This window comes from Prionailurus bengalensis, chromosome D2 (genome assembly GCF_016509475.1).
Source record: "Prionailurus bengalensis isolate Pbe53 chromosome D2, Fcat_Pben_1.1_paternal_pri, whole genome shotgun sequence".
Classification (NCBI taxonomy): Eukaryota; Metazoa; Chordata; class Mammalia; order Carnivora; family Felidae; genus Prionailurus; species Prionailurus bengalensis.
In genome coordinates this window covers 5,277,627-5,292,197 of record NC_057351.1, presented here as the reverse complement: position 1 = coordinate 5,292,197, position 14,571 = coordinate 5,277,627, and the positions used below count along the sequence as shown (strand labels likewise).

At 44.9% G+C, this 14,571-nt stretch overlaps 1 protein-coding gene across 3 annotated transcripts in view; it reads left to right on the top strand.

The window, feature by feature from the left end:
• The window catches only part of PRKG1 (protein kinase cGMP-dependent 1), a 1,261,759-nt gene that overhangs the window by 895,584 nt on the left and 351,604 nt on the right, over positions 1-14,571 (top strand). The window lies entirely within an intron of this gene.

The window sequence follows — 14,571 nt, the reverse complement described above, 5'->3', positions numbered from 1 at the left end:
AGGCGTGGATGAGCTAGGAAAACACAGCGTGACCGCCAGGTGCCCTGCCACCCCACTTGACGTTAGCCGTCCCAAATCTAAATTAAACAGGCGAGGGAGAGTTGATCGAAGACTTGTGACAGGGGGCACAGATCAGGCTCAACCCTGCTGGAACAGGAGGTGGCAGATTTTGAAGTACTGGGCTGAGCTAGTGGAGAATAAGGGAGGGGGAGGGAAAAGTCCTCCTGGGGTAGGAGGCGGGCCAGTGTGATGAGGTCCTTGGAGTCGGCCCATCGTCCCTTACAGAAGCCGCGCTCCCGCCCTCCCACAGACACGCGGGTGGGTACTGGGCCAAGAACAAGGAGGGGTGAGGAGAGAATATGGAGCTGAGGTGCAGGTTCAGAAAGGACGGTGGCTCTGGCCCCGAGATGTGGCCAGCGCGAGGATGGGAGGTGTGTGCGGAGGAGCGGGGCCAGCTGGAGATGGTGGCATCGGGGGGTGTGAGTCTCAGGAGCGCTGAGCAATTGTCAGAGTTGTGCGCGAGCAGGGGTGACTTGGAACGATGCCGAAGATGGTTTTCTCTCCGGGCCCCCCCTCCACCCCCGCCCATCCTGGCCTTTCAAGGATCCGTAGAAGCCCAGAGGTTCCTCTACACGAATTCTAGCTCCAGGCCTATGGGAAAGAGCCCGCCTACGATGCACCGGTCTCCTTCACCTCCTGTGAAGGAAAGCAGAAGTCACATTGGGTAACCAGGTTCAAGTGGACGGAATTCATGAGAAAAAAACAGGGGTTGTGCTTCTCCCTGAACGCCCTCACCCCTGTGCCTGTAGCCTCTTGGGATGCAAAACCCCTCTCCCTGGCCCTTTTGGTTTTTCCATTTCTCGCTGAATACACGCTGAAGAGCTCTCTGATGCCCTTTTCTCTTTTTCACCAAAGCAAACTAAAAGTACAGACTTGACTAGTCCCAATCAAGCCCTGCAAAAAAATCCTTTAATCACGTTCTTTCTTTGCCACAGCTGTGGGAGGATTTGTATGCTCTGCAAGACAATGGCGAGAGCTCTGTAACCATTCTGACCAAAGAAAGGTTTTCGCCTTGTAGGTCAGATTTCCTAATCGACAGGTGCCTTAATGGACGTTTGGATGGCGTGAGCCACAGTGCATCCTATAGGGATGCTGCGGGGGAAGGGACACGCGTGTCTAGGCGCCCACACGAAAGTGTTTTGAGGACACGAAAGTGAAGTAAACAGACAAAATGCAAAGCAGACCTATGAATAGACCACGCGGTGCGCGGAAGTATTCGACTCAAGTTGCATAAACAAGTATAGTGAGACATTAGATGCAATTATGGATCAGAGAGAGTGAGCAAATTGGGAAGAACAAAAGCAACGGTAATGTCACATCACGTTAATGGGAATGTGCTTGCATAGTAATGGAGCTGTCTTTCTTTCTGCAAGTGTCCGTAAGATGAAAGAAGGCCAGATCCTCCTGAAAGGACAGCGGTATTATTGTAGCGTTCAACAAAGAAGTGGCAGCCTTGTTTGCTGGGCAGATATTTGGGGAGCACCTGCCCCATGCCAGGAATTGCTGTGGCTCTGGGGATCCGGGGCTGTGCTCCGGCAACGTTAAGTTCCAGCGGAGGCGACAGACGAGGCGAACGGTGCTGGGGATGAGGCCGCTCGGTATGGGGTTGCCGTAGGAGGACCTCCCTGGGGAGGTGAGGTTCATGCTGACGTCCAAATCCAGATAGGAGATGCCCTGCGTGCCGGGCAGAGCTGGGAGCAGACACAGGTCCTAAAGCAGGAGGAAGCTTCTTCCCCTTGAGGAACAGAAGGAAGGTTTATAGCAGGCGGACATGGGGCTGGAGGAAGTCAGGCAAGGCCTGTTGACAGTGGCTTTGCGGGCACGATGAGAACTTTGGTTTTTATTCTGAGCACGATGGGGAGACGTGGAGGGTTGGAAGCCGTGAAGGGGCGCGTTCTGAGTTGTGTTTTAATCACCTCTGGCTGGCTGGTGGGTGAAGGGGGGTTGGAGTGGATCAGACTGCCGTCAGCCCAGTGAGGCTGGGCGTCCCTGTGCGCGTGTACTTTCTGGCTCTTATTCCTTCTAGTCACTGTGAAACAATACTTCCAGTGTAAGGGGACAAAAAGAGTTCAAGAACGGGGACAGGGGACGCAGGGGCAGAGAGAGATAATGTGTCACAGATGGAAAGAGGAATGAAGTGGTTCAGGAGGGTCCGTGTGACTAAAGGACACGCAGGGGACACTTGGAGCACTTTTACACTCTCCTACAGGTGTAAAAGAAGCCTCTGTCCGAGCCATTTCTGCCACTGCCCCCCAGCTCCCCCGCCCCTCAGTAATTTCTAGTGCGGACGTACATAGCCGCTTTTGTGTTCGTCCCTGTGAGATTCTGTAACAGGAACTAGTACCCTTACTCTTTTTTTTTTAAGTTCATTTATTTTGAGAGAGAGAGAGCTCAAGTGGGGGAGCCACAGAGAGAGAGGGAGAGAGAGAATCCCAAGCAGGCTCCATGATGTCAGCACAGAACCCAACGCAGGGGGGGTTCTCACGAACCGAGAGATCATGACATGAGCCGAAATCAAGAGTCAGATGCTTAAACTACTGAGATGCCCATGCACCCCCTAATACTCTTTTTCTAGGTATGGCAATTTAGTGACCCTTGCGTTTTTGTGTTTATATCATAGAGTAGAAAAATTTCCTTTGCATATTGAATCTCCCTTGCCTCTTTTTTTTTTAATTTTTTTTTCAACGTTTATTTATTTTTGGGACAGAGAGAGACAGAGCATGAACGGGGAGGGTCAGAGAGAGGGAGACACAGAATCGGAAACAGGCTCCAGGCTCTGAGCCATCAGCCCAGAGCCGACGCGGGGCTCGAACTCACGGACCGCGAGATCGTGACCTGGCTGAAGTCGGACGCTTAACCGACTGTGCCACCCAGGCGCCCCTCCCTTGCCTCTTTAGGGACATACAAAAGTTCTCTCTAGTTCCTTTCAGGAGGTGCGTGTAGGCTTAAGTTCTTGTCAGAAGACCTATCCGATGAAGCACACTGATCCCAACCTTTTCCCAGGCTCGGTTCTGCAAAGACATGTTGAAATGATCTGTGTGACTTTCTCATTGTTCAGCTTCATTATCAGTGTGGTATGCTTTTCCACGTCTGACTCCAACCAAGTCTTTCTACATATCAGAAGATTTCAGGTGCTCCCAGTTTGGTTTGCTAGAGAAGCCATTTTATTGTTGGTAAAATACATCAGAAGAGGCATTTTAGGTGCGTGTAGTGAATACCAACCTCAAACTTCAGAAACTGATTTCATTGACCTCCGTCCCATCCCTTTTATCAAAGCAAAAAGTGTCTATTTGAATTAATTAGTCAAGTGTTATGATCTATTCTGAGACTCTAGAAAACACCCAGGGGTAAAGGAAGAGAAGTGTGAAATTATAAGATAAGGTGTAATTTCTTCTTTATTACTGTAACAATGAATGACACACACTTCCTTTTTCCTTCACATACACATGATTAGTCCTTGTGATGAATTACAGTTTTCAAATGGATAGGGCAATTCCTAGCTAATCCCCAACTGAGAAATAGTTCGCTTCAATGCTTACCTATCCAAGCACAGTGGGCAATAAACCCATATCTGACGTTCGTTCAAATATCAGGACTGTGGTGACATCTTTAAGGATATTGGCACACAAAAACATTTTCTGATAGAGAAGACGAGTAAGAATTAACCTGAAAGCCTATCGCAAAGCGTGTTCAAAAATTTGAGGAAGAGTTATGTTTTTGCCCTCACGGGCAAAACAGTTGAGAACTCAGGGAAAATTACTTCATGGAAAATGCCAGATTGAAGACCAAATTAAGCCAACAAATTCACTTTTCACCGCTTGGCATAGCATATTTTCCCTTTATGTGAATAGAAGTGGGGCATGGGTGCTATATTTAAATCCCTTGATTTTTAAATGGAAAATAAAGCATATCAAAACCACTTCTTTGCATTTATTGGAGTCTGTTTCATGTCCAATTTGCTCATTAAAACATTGGATTTGTTCATCTTAGAATTAAAAATCCTCTTTGCTACATCAGCTTTGTAAAGCTCTTCACCTCTGGGTCGGCAACCTCCCACGATTGCATGTTGGACACGCTTGAGCCTGAATAATGCTCGTTCTGCTCTGTGTCCCTAGATGGTCCATTGGTTTTTTATTTTGTTTTGTTGTTGGTATTTATACCATCGTGGTCCTGACAAACTCTTAAGATAAATAATATTCCTCGGACTTCTTGAATTAGGGAAAAGATGAGAAAGTAAAAATGGGGGAAAAAAGGCAAGGAGAAAATGTTTTTCAGATCCCCCATTACTTGATAATATAGTAGGAGGCAAATACCAGATTATACCATCCAGAGAATATCGCTGGAGAAGGAGACGAATGTACCAGATGCACTCCTTCTCGCTTCAAGGTCCAGCAGGTGTGAGTAAGTATGTCACTGTTCCTCGGTGGTACCCTGTCACGTTGAGGTCTTCCCAAATCCCTCTGCATTCTCTACAGTTGTTAGTAATGCAGAGGAAAGTTCTACATTTGATTGAGTTATTGGAACGTTCTGTAAAGCTCTCTTTTTTCCACTCTAAACAGGCCTGGAGTCTTCAGGAAAGAAACTGATGGAGCAGACAGGAACATTATTAGTTCTTTTGAAATCTGTTGTTTGGATTAAACTTTTTCTTCCCTTCCTTTAGGCCTGGCTCTTGCTACTCAAAGCCAAGCTGGAGGGAATTCAAAGACCTGTTCTTTCGCAATTGCTTTGGGATAAAGCGCTCTGAATATGAAGATTAGACTGTTTGGTTCTTTCTGGTTTCTTTTGGGTCATCCTTTCTATGAGGCAAATAACTGCTTTTGAAGGGGGATGGTGTGAGAAGTGTGTGTGCTTGGTGGCAGGACATAGAGATGAGAAAGTAAAGACAAAACGCTGTTTAATACTAACTTCTTCATGTTTTATTGTTTTTTAAAGCTTTTTATTTCAAGGCAACGGGCAGAGAGAGAGAGAATCCCAAGCAGGCTCTGCTCTCAGCCCAGAGCCCGATGTGGGGCTCAATTCCACGATGGTGAGATTATGACCTGAGTCAAATCAAGAATTAGATGCTTAACTGACTGACCCACCCAGGCGCCCCTACATTTTATTCTATTATAGAAGTATATATGGAATGGGAGAACATATTCGCAAATCACATGTGATAAGAGATTTGTGTTATTCAGTGTTCTCTAGAGAAGCAGAACCAATGGGATGAATATATATACAAAGATTTGTTTTAAGGGATTCTCTCATGTGATCATGGAGTCTGCCAAGTTCAAATTCTACAGAATGGGCTCGCAGGCTGGAGACGAGAAGTTCAAGTCCAAAGGCCATCTGCTGGCAGAATTCCTTCTTGGCAGGGAGGTCAGTCTCTGTTCTGTTAAGATCGTCAGTTGATTGGTTGAGACCCACCCAATGATAAAGGGAAATCTGCTCCACTCACAGTCTACTAATTTAAGTATTAATTTTATCCACAAAAAATACCCTCAGTGAAAAATCCAAAATACTGTTTGAGCAAAGACCTGGATACTGAGGGCCAAGTCAAGTTGACAAATTCACCATCACAGGACTTGTATCTAATATATATCAAGAACACTTACAACTCAATAATAAACACATACGGTTCCATTTTAGAGGTAGCACGTGACTTGAATAGACATCTCCCCAAACAAGAGATGCACAGAAGGCCACTAAGCACATGTAAAGAGTTTCAATGTTAATAGTCACTAGGGACATGAAAATCAAAGCCATGAAGGTGTACCATTTCACACCCACTTGGATGGCTGGAATTAAAAAGACATGATAACAAATGTGGATGTGAAGAAATTAAAACTCTAAAATGTCACTGGTGTGGTTGTAAAATCCCATGGCTTCTTTGAAAGTCAGGCAACTCCTTGACATAGCAGACACAGGGTTACCATGTGATGCATATGTTCTGTTATTGGGTATTTTCCAAGAGAATCGAAAATAGACATCCAGGGGCACCTGAGTGGCTCGGTCGGTTAAGCATCCAACTCTTGACTTCAGCTCAGGTCATGATCTCACTGTCCTTGAGTTCAAGCCCTGTGTTATGCTCTGTGCTGACAGAGTGGAACTGGCTTGGAATCCTCTCTCCTCCTCCCTCTCTGTCTTCCCCCGCTATTTCAAAAATAAGTAAACTTAAAAAAAAAAAAAAAAGAAAGAAAATAGATGTCCACACAAAAGATTGTAAATGAATGTCCATGGCAGTATTATTCCTAATAGCCTAGAAGTAGAAACCTAATAAATAAATGTGCTGTGCTCATACAGTGCAATATTATTCGGCTATAAAATGCCATACATCGAATGATTCTATTGAAACGAAATGCCCAGAATAGGCAGGTCTGTAGAGCTAGAACCCAGGAGGTTGAGGGGCATGGGGAGTGATTAATGAGCATGAGTGTCTTTTCAGGGTGATGAAAATATTTTGAAATTAGATCTTGGTGATAGTTGCACGAGCATCTATACTGAAAACCGCGGAATTGTGGACTTTAAATGGTTGAATTTTATAATCTGTGAATTCTGTCTTAAAGCTTTCGGAGAAATGTAAAAGAAGAAAGAATGGAAGGATAGGACGGTAAAGAGGTGGTGGAATATGAGCAATATTGCGGGAGATGATGTAAGGAAACGATTGAAGGAACTTAGAAATTTGTCCTGGAGAAGACTTTGGGGTTGAGAGTATTGGATTGTTTTCGAAGTAGACTATATTGTCTGTGTTGGGGATGGGATGCTCAGTCTCTAAAAACGGTGAGACTTTAGCAACCTAGTTAACCCATTATTCATCAATGTCTCATTTACGAATGGGGATAGCATCCATTTCTGCCTCTCGTAGCATTGCCGTGGTCTTACGCTGGATGATGAATGTAAAATCATTGAACGTAAACACGCCATCTTGGATGCTGGTCAGCAGTGCTTACCAACGAATCCACCTATCGGCACGCATAGAAAACACGTGTCTTGCACACATGGCAGGCACACGCACGAGACTGTTCATGGCTGTCGGGGGTGTGGGCTGTCCCGAGTCCTACTCGTGTCTCCATCTGGAAGGCTGAGAAGGCATCGATGGTGTCTGGGGTCACCTGCGGTTGTTACAACCCCAGGTGAGGGTGGCAGGCGGCTGCTGTCGGCCTCCCGTGGTTAGAAGCAGGGATGATACAAAGCATCCTCCGTTGCACAGGACAGCGCTTCAACAAGTATCCAGCCCCAAATGTCAGTAGTACAGACACGGAAATTCTGCTGCAAACCACAGCTATGATGCACTTGGGAAAGTCTCCTAAATGTGTGAAGGAAATAAAATCGGGTGATACGGTAGAGAGTACCGGGGTGGACGGTTTGGAGAGTTATCTCGGAAGAGGTGGCCTTCGGGTTGACAGGCGTGCACATGGCGTGGATGGCAAAATACAGTACAAAATGTGAAGGATTAGTGGATAGAATACATATTTGGAAGGCTGCAGTGCATGAAGACATTTGGTCGGGATGTCGTGGACACTTACGCGTTGATTGGTTGCTGGGACGATATCGCGTGTGCAACTTTGGCCTAATGGCGTTTCTGTATAATGACATTCTCAGCGAGCTTTCTGTGAGCTAACACAAACAGCAGACATCCTGTCTACTTAATGATGCGAATGCAGGGCTAGCCTGGGTCTTCTGTTAAATACCAGCCCAGGTAAATCCTATCCAGGCATTCCCAACTTCTAGCTGGGGAACCGGGGCTCGGGCAACACAGCTAGGTAAACGAGGAGGAATTTTAACCCACTCTGGCACTACAATCAGCATCTTTCACCACTGTACTGCATTAGATTTTGAAAATTTGTGGATTAAATGAATAAGAAAACCCTCACCCCCACTCTTTCTTATAAATAGGAGGTGCTTTCTTCTAAAAATGTTTTCTTGTATTTTTTTTTTCTGGGCGAAATTAGTTTTCTCCCAGTCCGCATTTAATTGGCGATGACAGGAATCTATTTTCTGCTAGCCCCAAACTCTGAAGGCATTTCTAGTCATTTTCTCACCAGAATATGTATGCTTTCCTGCTCCATGCTGCTTGTAATTCATTAAAATGTATGTTCTCTGCAAATAGGAAGCCAATCGGTAATAAATCAGCTTTCTAGAAAACATTCAGAGAAAGTGCTTGAAATGGTTGCTGCATAAGAATATACAGACCTGCTTGGTACTGGTGATTTGCTGCCTTTTATGGGGCTTGTACACAAACGGTGAATTTCTGTGAGACTATAAATTAGTGGCTTCCCTTTAGCATGAGGATGACATTCCATTTACAAAATGCCATTTGATAGTATTGGCGTCGATCATAATGAGCCCTGGATTCTTTTTACAGAGCGTAGTGATAAACACCGGGTCTGAATTAGACCAACCGCTCTGATTATAACAAACTAGGAGCCAAGATCTTCAATTTCTGTTCTCCCTCCCTCCCTCCCTCCCTCCCTCCCTCCCTCCCTCCCTCCCTCCCTCCCTCCCTCCCTCTCTTTCTCTCTCCCTGTCTCTCTCTCTCTCTTGCCCTCTTCCCTTCCTTCCTTCATCTGAGATGTGTTCATAGCTGCCAAAAAAACCTAGTTCAGGGACTTATACACAGTCGGCGTCCAAGACCTAAATCGATGAAGGACAAGAAGCCCACTTGTGCTTACAACATGCTAGTAAAAAGCAAAAGATAAGAGAGAAAAACAGTTGGACTTTCCGTTTTCGTCACCAAACACAGAGCTCATCTGTGATGGAGTCATCAGTCAGCTTGGAGAGGATGGTGGAGTGGCCCTTCGGTCCCAGGTCTCCCCAGACCTTCGGCTACCTGAGCCCTAGGAACCCGGAGGAAGGCAGCGCACCATCCCCTGCAGAGAAGGAATGGAGCCATTTGGAGGCCAGTGCCTTGCGGGGCTGTTTCCTGGTAGATAAGCCTCTGAACCGGGGCAGGCAGTGTGTCTGAGGCGTGAACGTTTATCAGTTGCCAGTCAGTAGGAACGAGGAGGAGGAGGAGACCGTGGCCAGCCAGAGCTTCAGGGCAGCGAGGACCCTTCTCTGAGTCTTAGGCCCCATGTGTTCCCTTACTTGTTACGGGATGCCATCAGTGAGCGTCTCTTAGCTCTCAGGTAGGACCTACCCTTCTTTTTTATTATACCTAAAAATTATTATTTTAATAAAGGTAACGTGGTTCATCTTCTAAATAGAGCTGCAGTGCACCGTCACTGTGCGAATCTCTGCTTTGTACGATGATGGGCAGGTCACTTTACGCTTCCAAGAATTGTTAATCACCGTGGGCCTGAGAGCAGTGGGCTATTCCAGTTACCTGCTTTCTCCTCTGGTTTGTGGTTCCCTTGCTCTCTTTGTCAGCATATGACTTCAAAGTCACATGCTTGTTCCTAGACTGATGGGAGCTTGGCCATTTCCCAATTGTCCAGAAGTACCTTAAGGGTAGGATGTGTCTGGACTGCTATCCTATTTCCAGCAGAGCAAGGATTTGCACAAGAATTCTCCCCGGCACTTACTACATAACCAATATTTGTCGAATGAATAGTCTGAATAGGGTTTCAGTAAATATGTGCTACATGAGTGGGGAAACACAGCTGTTTGATTTTACATTTAGATGCTTTCAGCGCAACCAGAATGTAAACTTGTCCAGGATGTGGGACACGCATTGTGCAAGGCAGGAGTCCGGGAGCATTATCGGATGACACACAAGCGAAGGGGCTGGTAGAGGATTCCCGAGGACCCAAAGTCAAGGTGGAAGACAGAGGTGGAGGGAGCCGCAGGCTAGAGGGTCACGGGAAAGGAATTCCTTAATCACTCTCTCCTCCACCTTACCCATCCCTGGGAGATAAAGCACAAACCTTGGGAGGATAGATATTCTACAGAAGAGGAAACCTCCTAAATAACGGATTCCGGCTCTCGGATAAAATGGCCCTGGGCAGAGGGCTGAGCTGGGGTCAACTTCTTTATCAGCAAAGAGGTAGACATTTTATCAGAGGTGACAGGGCTGGGCGCCCACGGCCCAGAGAATGTCACTAGAGGAGACCAAAGAAGAAACCCTAAGTGGCGATAGCAGAAGTTCCTGGCCCTAGAGGAGGAGAATAGGCTTTTCCAGCAGCTCAAGAAAGGTTTCCGTGAGAAAGAAAACCCGACGGGAAACCAAACTGCAGTGATGACCCCTCTGACAGGTGCTGCACTCAGGGCAGAGCCCGGCCCTGTGCAGGGGAGCTCGCCGCCTTCGCCTGCCTGGAGCCCTGCAGGACACAGCCCCCAGGTACACTCGTGGCAGCCGGCAAGGCCAAGCTCGTGTTTGGACTCCCGAGCGCTTAGGACGCGGTCCTGTGCAGGCCCACTTTTTGCAGAGACCACAGAACGCGGGCAACTCCCAGGGAGCCCAGGAGGTGCCTCTGGGACAGCTCGGCGCCCCTGCCCCAGGGCCACACGGTCTTTCTGTAGTCCTTGATGAGGACTTTTTGGGGTGACGGTGGGATTCACGGGATCTGGAGCCCACGGCCAAGAAAGAATTTCTGAAGACGTCTTTGATGCAAAAAGCTGATTTTATTAAAACTCAGGGACAGGACCCGTGGGCAGGAAGAGCTGCCCGGGGACCAGGAGGAGAGACTGGGGGAGGTAAAGTCCAGGGGAAGTTTCCAGCGAGATTTTCATATGCTAGAGAAGACGCCCAGGCTCCTGGAGGCCTGGCTGTTGTCAAGCTAGGGTGGTTTTCCTTCCAGCAAAGCATTAGCGTTGAGACAACAGGGGGTTCCTGGAGAAACATTTCACCCTGCCTGCCTCAAGTGTTTGTCCGTGGGCTGCAGGGTGTAAGGAGATTTAATGTTACCTGCCATCTCCTCCTGCCTCTGTCCCCACATCAGTCCTCACCACAGCTCAGAGCGCCTTGAGCGTGTCCAGCCACCCACGTGGGACCTGGCTTTATCACAGCCCTGTGCGCCTGCCGCCCTCCACGGGGTTCCCCCGGCCTGCTGGCGTCCTGGCCTTACAAGAGCAGGTAGAACATGTCCACCAACAGACAGGCTTCCCTGCTCATCCTGTCTGTACCCTGAGGGCTGCCTCCAGCCCCCAGAATCCTTCCCTTCCCCCAGCAACCTCTACTGCAACCAGCCAGAAAGTCGGGCTTTGCAGCTGCAAGCCAGCCTGGCCCTGGGCTCGCCTTCAGCTAGCACAGCCAGAACCCGGGACTGGACCACAAGAGGCCCTCGGAGTGTATCTGCATTCTCCCCTCCAAACTCTGCCACAAGGGAGAGTCACTGTCCCAGTACCGGGCCAATAAAATCTATCTGCCCCTGAAAATCAACAAAATATGTACACATGCATATGCATATATGTATATATATGTCTCTGTATATATATATATATATATATATATATATATATATATATATATATATATATATATGTATACATACGTATATGTCTGTGTGTGTAAACACACACATACATTTCTTTTTTTTTATTTTTTTAACGTTTATTTTTGAGACAGAGAGAGACAGAGCATGAATGGGGGGAGGGTCAGAGAGAGAGGGAGACACAGAATCCAAAACAGTCTCCAGGCTCCGAGCGGTCAGCACAGAGCCCGACGCGGGGCTCGAACTCACGGACCGCGAGATCATGACCTGAGCCGAAGTTGGACGCTTAACCGACTGAGCCACCCAGGCGCCCCACACATATATTTCTTTATCTCCATATTATAATGCTTGGATTTCAGTCTTGGCAACACTTTTTTTATTTAAAAAAATTTTTTTTAATGCTTATTTATTTTTGAGAGAGAAAGAGAGTATGAGTGGGGAAGGGGCAGAGAGATAGGGAGACACAGAATCCGAAGCAGGCTCCAGGATGTCAGCACAGAGCCCACTGCGGGGCTTGAACTCACAGACGGTGAGATCATGACCTGAGCCCAAGTCAGACACTTAACCAACTGAGCCACCCAGGTGCCACATCTTAGCAGCACTTTTTAATGCTGGTCCACAATTCACTACTATGTGACCTTGCACATTAACTTTCCTAAGTTTTAGTTTCTTTTTTCAAAAGTGTAATAAGATCTATATCATACAACTGTTTTTCATTTTTTTAAATATTTTTCCTTATTAATGGACTTTATTATTTCAAGAGGTTTTAAGTTGACAGAAAAGTTGAGCAGAAAATACTGTTCTCACACACTCCGTTCTCTCCACCCTCAATTTACCTTATTATCAATATCTTACATTTGAAATTGTTACCATAATTCTTTTTTTATTTTAAATTCTAGTTAGTTACCATAATGTAACATTGGTTTTTAGGAGTATTATTTAGTGATTCATCCATAATATTTCTTTATTAATTTTTTTCTACTATCTGTAGTGATCTTTCCTCTTTCATTTCTGATGTTAGTAATCTGTGTTGTCTCTTTTTGTTAGCCTGACTAGAAGTTGATGGGTTTTATTTAGTTTCACAGAACAAGCTTTTGATTACATTGATTTATTTCCTTTGATTTGCTGTTTTCTATTTTACTGATTTCTGCTCTATTATTTATTTTCCTTGGCTTACTTTGGATTTAATTTGTTCTTGATATTTAGGTTATTGATATTAGATCTTCTTTTCCGACATAGGCATTCAGTGCTAGAAACTTCTCTCTAAGCCCTATGTTGGCTGCATTCAAGAAATATTCACTTATTCTAAAATAGTCTTTTTCTCAAGACTTTTTCTTTGAGTCATGTATTATTTAGAAGTGTTTTGTTTAATGTGCACTTTTTGGGAGTGGGGAGTTTTAGCTATCTTCCTGATACTGATTTCTACATCAATCCCAGTCACATAGGTTGTATGAATTTTATTCTTTGGAATTTAAGGTATGTTTTATGGCTCCAACTGTGGTCCTAGTGAATGTTCAATGAGAGCTTGAGAGCAATGTATACTTGCATGTTGGATGAGTTATTCAATACATATCAATTGATCTTGTTGATTGATATTGCTGTTCAATCGTATTCTTACTGAATTTCTGGCTTCCGGATCTGTCAGTAATACAGAAGCACTGAAGTCTCCAATTTTAATAGTAGATCATCTCTTTCTCCTTGCGTTTCTATGATTTTTTCGCTTATGTATTTAGACATCTTGTTATTAGGCACATACACATTAAAGCATCATTATGTTTTCTTGGACAATGTGTCCTTTCATCATTATGTAATGTCCCTCTTTATCCCTGATAATTTTGAAATCTGAATTATCTGAAATTAACATAGCTACTTTCTTTTGATTGGTGTTAACATTGTATATCGTTTTCTATCCCTTAAATTTTAATCTTTCTGTCTTTATATTTGAAGTAGAGTTCTTCTAGACAGCCTATAGTTAGATCTTAGTCTTGCTTTCTTTGTTATGTTTTGAAATTACTCTGGCAGTTTATGAAACTTTGATTGGAATATTTAGACTATTAATGTTTAAAGACTATTTAAAACTACTTATGCTTCTTGTATCTGAATTAGTATCTGCCATATCTGTTTTATATTCATATATTTTCTCTTTGTCTCCTTTTTTTCTGTCTTTCCTACAATCTTTTTGTGCTCCCTGTGGTTTAAACTATACATTTCCTACAGTTTCATTTTCTCTCCTTTCTTAGCCTATAAATTATATATATTTTAAATGGTTTTTTTTAGTAGTTGCCTTTGAGTTTGAAATACACATCTATCACTAACCCAGGTCCTCTTCCAGGAAGCTCTGTACCACTTTACAGGTAGTATAAGGTAGGACCTTATCCCCAACTATTCCCTCCTCTTACCCTACTGTCATTCATTTCACTTACTTGTAAGCTAAAATACCCCATACATTGTAACTATTTTTTTGTGGGGAGGGGGCAAGAAAGTCTCTATTTCTCTTTCACTTTTAAAGGACAATTTCACCGGGGCGCCTGGGTGGCGCAGTCGGTTAAGCGTCCGACTTCAGCCAGGTCACGATCTCGCAGTCCGTGAGTTCGAGCCCCGCGTCAGGCTCTGAGCTGATGGCTCGGAGCCTGGAGCCTGTTTCCGATTCTGTGTCTCCCTCTCTCTCTGCCCCTCCCCCGTTCATGCTCTGTCTCTCTCTGTCCCAAAAATAAATAAATGTTGAAAAAAAAATTTTAAAAAAAAAAAAAAAAAAAAAAAAAAAGGACAATTTCACCATATGCAGAATCCTAGGATGGTGGTACGGGTTGTTGATTTCTTTCAACACTTTAAAATTTTTGCTCCGTTCTCCTCTTGCTTGTGGGTTTCTGAAGAGATGCTTGGTATAATCCTTATCCTTCTTCCTCCCTGGGTGATGTGTTTAGTTTTACCCTTGTCTTTGATTTCCAGCAGCTTGAATATGATTCATCCTTTTTGATTTTCTCTGAGCTTTCTGGATCTGTGGTTGTGTCTAACATTAATTTCAGAACCCTCTCAACCATTTTGATTTCAATCATTTCTTGTGTTTCTTTCTCTCGTCCGATTATACATGTGACAACTTTTGTAATTGTCATTTGTTGGATATTCTTTTCTATACACCCATTCTTTTTTCTATTTTGAT